We start from the raw sequence: 5,926 nt of genomic DNA, 5'->3' as shown, positions 1-5,926 counted from the left end.
GAAGAGAAGAAGGAAACCCTCATATGAAACAAGCTATCATCTTACTCCAGTTTGAAAGAAAAATTCCTTATGCCATGGTCGCCCTCCTCATAACAATCATTTTATAATCTGTGCTACATATATATATGTGGTTTGTGCTTCTAATATTGAATCCTTCAACCTGTAAGTATACATTTCCCTTTCAATTTCATTTGCAATGAAAAATTTATTCCTTAATAATCTCATATTATTGACAAGATGAAATATGGTAGAGACCAAGGACGCATTGGCACTCCAATTTATTTTATAAATATACTTGAGAAAACAAAATTTATTGCATGAAAAGGAATCAACTTTCAATCTAAATCAAAACCATGTTGGTGTCGAGATGAAATAAGTAACCATGAATAGGTGTAGGAATGATATCTGCCAAACTTACCTTCTATGAGAAGATGATAAAATTTACATGTTTTTGTTTCCCAATTTGTTTCAACCATCCTATTTTAAGAAGAATTGATGCAACCCACCTTTTTACATCATGATCACACAATGATTCAACAAGAAACATAGACTTTCAAGAGTCCAAGTTATTGCATCCCCACACCATTCAAATAGACTTTTGATACTAGGACATATCTCTACAAAATAAACTCATGACTGCTGATGCCAAATACGGTAAGCTAGGAGATGCATGAAAAAATTTTGACAGAATGATTGAACAAGATTTTTTTTCTTTGACCACTCATCTCTACACATGATAAGCATTTTTATTGTGAAGATGTTCTATTTTTTCTTATCAAAGGTATCAGATAGGTATACCATATGCAGGATTTTTGATAAAGTCCACAAAGTGTTTGATAGAATGCCAATATGAGATTTGGTGTCTTGGAAATTAATGATTGAGGGTATGGATACTAATGAGACATTGGATATGCCTAGGGAACTCCTAGGGAAATGTCCAAAAGAGATTTGACTTCTTGGAATTTGATGATTGTAGTGTATGCTTAGACTAGATATGTTGACAAAGCCTACAATCTATTTCAAGAAATGCCCAAACAGGAATTGTGTCATGGAATTCAATGATTTTAGGATATGTATAGATTGGGCATTTAGATGAAGCCTCAGAGCTATTTTCTAAAATAATCTAGCACAATGTTGTCTTGTGGAATGCAGTGATTGGAAGTTTTTCTAAAAATGGTCATGTGTAAGAAGACTTGAGACTTTATTGACAAATGCAATTCAAAGGAGTGAAAATGAATCCTCAAACTTTTGCATCTATGATTTTTGCATGTGCTGACTTGGAAGATTTTGACCAATGTGAGGAGATTCATGAAGCTATACGAATTTTGGAATTTAAATCCAATGTCATTGTGGCCGCTGCCCTTGTTGACATGTATGCAAAATGTGGAAGCCTTGAGAATGCATGTGAGTACTCGATAAAGTGCATCACCAGGATGTGGTGTTTTAGAACTCCATTATTGCAACATATGTTTGTAGTGGACATATTGATAAGGCTTTGGAATTCTTTTGAAGCATGCCCTAGTGGGACACTCCCATGGAATTTAATCATCAGAGGTTACACATAGAATATGTATACTAGTAAGGCCCTAAAACATTTTCAGGAGATGCCAAAAAGAAATGTGGTTTCATAGAACACAATGATCACAGGTTATTCCCAAAATTATGATGCTAAAGAGGCTTTAAAGCCTTTTAGATGAATGTAATCTTTAGGCATAAAACCTAACCCACAAATACTAGTTGGAATTCTCTTAGCAAGTGCCAACTTAGCATCTCTATTACAGAGGAAGGAGATACATGAAGGCATAATTAGGAGTGGATACATACTTGATGATTTCATGGGGAGAACCCTCATAGATATGTACTCAAAATGTGGAAGCATAGAGAATACATGGTATATTTTTTACAAAATGCCGAAGCAAAATATTGTATCATGGGATGAAGTGATTGTAGGATATTCCATAAATGGATGTGGCAATGAAACCATCAAACTCTTTAAAGATAACTAAAAATAGATTTCTAAAAAAAATAAACAATTGCCCTTCTGCAACTTGACTTGACATCTAAATAATAAAAACTTCTACAAATACAATAGTCAATGTTAAAGACAAGTTTGAGCAATCTGATTTACCTTTGCTTCCAAGCAGGTCATGCTTCTTTCAAAGAAATCTTGATCTTCAATCTATATGATTTACAAAATGACTACTCTGCTTATCATCATATTCAGATTTCTTTATGGATTTTAAACAACTTTAAATGGAATGGTTTATATTTTCTTGGATGTAACATGGTCAATACAAAACACTTCAAGGCCTCAACATGTTTTTCTAATTTCACATTCTTACAAAACTATCCAAGTGAAAATCCTTGAATTAAACCAATGCATATCGTTAGCATAGTTGGAGAAGTTTGGAGAATATTTTAACTTATGATTAACTTTAAATTTTGTGTTCAAATGAATTGAACCAATGCATATTGTTAGCATAGTTAGAGAAGTTTGGAGCAGTTACAACCCCTTCTAAGAAACTTCTACAGTAATCTAAAATGTAACACTTCAATTAGTAATACAAGTATATCCTCTACAAATCTGAAGTAACATTATTATACCTTCTACAAACTAAGACCAAACAGAGATAACAACAATGATGATGTTCCTCTGTATTATTACTATAAGTCCAAAACACACGTGTTGTGAATTCAAAATAGATTTTATTTTATTTTTGTTGTAAAAATAGATTTCTAAAACAATAATAAACAATTGCTTTTCTACACTTGACTTCAAAATAATAAAAACTTTTGCAAACACAATGTTCAATGTTAAAGACAAGTTTGAGCAATCTGATTTACCTTTGCTTCCAAGTAGGTCATGTTTCTTTCAATGAAATCTTGATCTTCAATCTATATGATTTACAAAATAACTGCTTTGCTTATCATATTCAGATTTCTTTATGGGCTTCAAACACTTTATACAGCATGGTTTATATTTTCTTGGAAGCAACGCAATCAATAGAGAACACTTATGGCATCAACATGTTCTAACTTCACATTCTTACAAAACTATTCAAGTGAAAGTCCTTGATAGAACTCTTCAAATGAATTCAATCAATGCATATTGTTAGCATAGTCAGAGAAGTGTGGAGCAGTTACAACCACTTCTAAGCAACTACCAACACTGTGGCTTATTTCTAAGTAGTTTATCTTTGCTTTAAAATGTACTGCACATTCTGCTAAACCAATTCTTCTTCCAACTATGTGCCTTTGATAGTTCCTCCAAAAACTCAGACTTGAGATGAGGAACTAGGAACAAAATATTTTCAAGATATTTCATAATGTGCCACATTTGACATGTGTCTTTCTATTTGTTTTAAAAATCATACATCATAATACCTTTAAGGAAGCTTTGGATAGGTTCATCTCCTAACTCATTGATTTGGAAACTCAGTTTAAAGCATTCATCATATGTTGTCCTGCTTGTAATTTCACTAGCACAGAGTACCATTCAACTCAATCAATATTGTGAATTCTGTGCCAAGTATTCCTTCCATTTATGTTGAATGTATATAACATTCTCTTGGTCAATATGATTACAAATTTCCTAGCTTTGACATGTTGGCAAAAACATGAAACTACATTCTGCATTCGTATGTTTTAATCAAAATTCTACACAATTCAGAATCACAGGTGTGAGTTGCAAATTCTTTATTTATGTTTGTCTTTGTAAACTTTAGGGCTTTAGATAAGCAAGAGTCATGTGTAAATCTAGACTATGTCACCTTTGTTCGCATACTATCTGCATGCTTCCATGCAGCACTAGTGAAGAAGGGTTGGGAAAAGTTTGACCTCATGACTCAATAGTATAATATTACACCTACATTTGAACACTATAGTCGCATGGTTGCCCTTCTTGACAAGGTTGGAAAACTAGGTGAATCATAAACTCTTATTGATGGAATGCACATAAAACATGGCTCAACCATTTCATTGTCCTTTCTAGGTGCCTGCAAAGTTCATGGCACCATTTTATTGGAAAATAGATTGAAGAATTCCTTATGTCATTAAACCCAAAAGATGTTTAAATCACCCATAGATTCTAGAAAATAAAATTATGAAAATGGTGTTTTCCATGAAGGTTTTGTGGATTCGAAGGCCTCGTACCCCCAACAACATCACTATTGATCATTTCTTATCTTTATTACAATTAAATATCAAGGAAACAAGTATCTTAAGACCAATCAAGTATTGTAATCTGTTGTCATATCATCATAGATTTCGCTCCTTGGCTTCTTCCCTTGATAGATATGATAAATAGGGCTAGTAGATATGATGGATTCAAATAATGCAGTCAAGTCACTTACAAGTCTTCTTCATGACCAACTTAGTGCCATGTTGTTATCTTTCTATATTATGTATGACTTATTGATTATAGATTTGATAATCATTTAGCATGATTACTTGCAGGACCACCAATCACATATCTTTATGGTTCACTTGGCCAGCTAAGGTTGTGCTCTAACCAATCACAAGTTCAGACTAACCACCATATTTCTTGAGATGATAGGACACTCCATCTTTACCCCCTTCAAGATATAGAGGTAGAGGATCATTTTATTTTCAATTTTGCTTCTCCTACAAGATCCACATATTATGGTTATAACACTATCTAAACAAAAATTTAGGACATTCCCTATTCACTATATTTGTAAACAGCAATTAAAGGAGATTGTCTCTTTATCTTTGGAGATTTGTAATTTTTGAATTAAATCCTTTTAGAGGTGCTTGACCCATTAACCTTTTAAGTTGTCACTCTCAAACTAAAACCTCTACATGGAACTCCAAGAGTTGTCACAATGATTACTTCTTTCACTCCATGATAGCCATTGGAGATAATAAGAAATAGCTAAGTTTAAACATTCACACTCATCGAAAGATATCAATCCTCTTTGTAAATTTCTATGAGAGCACCTCTTTCCGCATAATCTTATTTCAATTAGAGTGTATTTACTTCATGTTGGTGTTGATCCTTCCCCTTGTTTGTGTCCCAAATTGAGGTACACAATTCTTCATTCGTAGTGTTCTTATCTACAAGAATTTATTTTAATGGTCCACCTAAAACTAGATATTTCCTTATAAGAATTATCAGATACTATATTGGTCCTTTTGCTGTGACAAATTATAATGATATCATTTTCCCTTCTACCCAAGCCTTACACAGATGTGAGTTGACTGATCTCATTTTACCTACATAGTTATATGTCGAGAAAATAATTTAAATAATGTTTCTTTAATTTCATGTATGAAATAAATCTGAATTAAATACCTCACATGCATAAGGCTAGTTATGAACAGTTGCATCAGTGCATGCCCAACTTCTGGCTTAGATGGACATAATTTTGCCCACTTTAAGAAATCAGAGGCTCACCATAAAAGAGTAGGTCCTTCCTCCCTCTGTGAATATTTTGTATATCCACCATAAATGACTTCTCAGCTATTTTTAGAGCTTCCTCTACAAGTGGAATCTCTAAAGGCATATATGTTGGTGAAAGCTTCTGCTGAAGACACTTTGCTGCAACAATTTTCCCAACTTCTAGGAGGGCTTAAATAAACCTTTCAAGTTCTTCAACTTGGACCTTTTCTTCCCATTCTGCAACAATTATTTCTGGCTTTGTGTTTTCCTCTAGAAGTGGAAAGATTTCCTCATATTCGTTTCTTCTAGGGAGTGTTGTAGAAAAAGGTAGATTATCTTTTGTTTTAATTTGGATATTTTCTATGTTGTCCACAAGTGTTCTATTTGAATGCGCATGCCCTGTGTTCTTCCATTTTAGTATCAAGCCACTCATAGGCCCACTTGGAGACTAGTGTTTGGTATTTGTGGGCTATGTTTTTGTACCTTACTCAATTCTTTTTCATTAATTTGATCTCTAGATCTTGC

The 5,926-nt window shown here is 33.3% G+C and overlaps 1 pseudogene; it reads left to right on the top strand.

Moving 5' to 3' along the window:
• Positions 1 to 642: 642 nt before the first annotated feature.
• Positions 643 to 4,073, top strand: LOC149555211 (pentatricopeptide repeat-containing protein At2g13600-like; annotated as a pseudogene).
• The last annotated feature ends 1,853 nt before the right edge of the window (positions 4,074 to 5,926 follow it).

The sequence above is a fragment of the Cupressus sempervirens genome, chromosome 5, assembly GCF_028749045.1.
Source record: "Cupressus sempervirens isolate cs-2001-9-10 chromosome 5, ASM2874904v1, whole genome shotgun sequence".
Classification (NCBI taxonomy): domain Eukaryota; kingdom Viridiplantae; phylum Streptophyta; class Pinopsida; order Cupressales; family Cupressaceae; genus Cupressus; species Cupressus sempervirens.
This window is presented reverse-complemented; position numbering and strand designations above follow the sequence as displayed.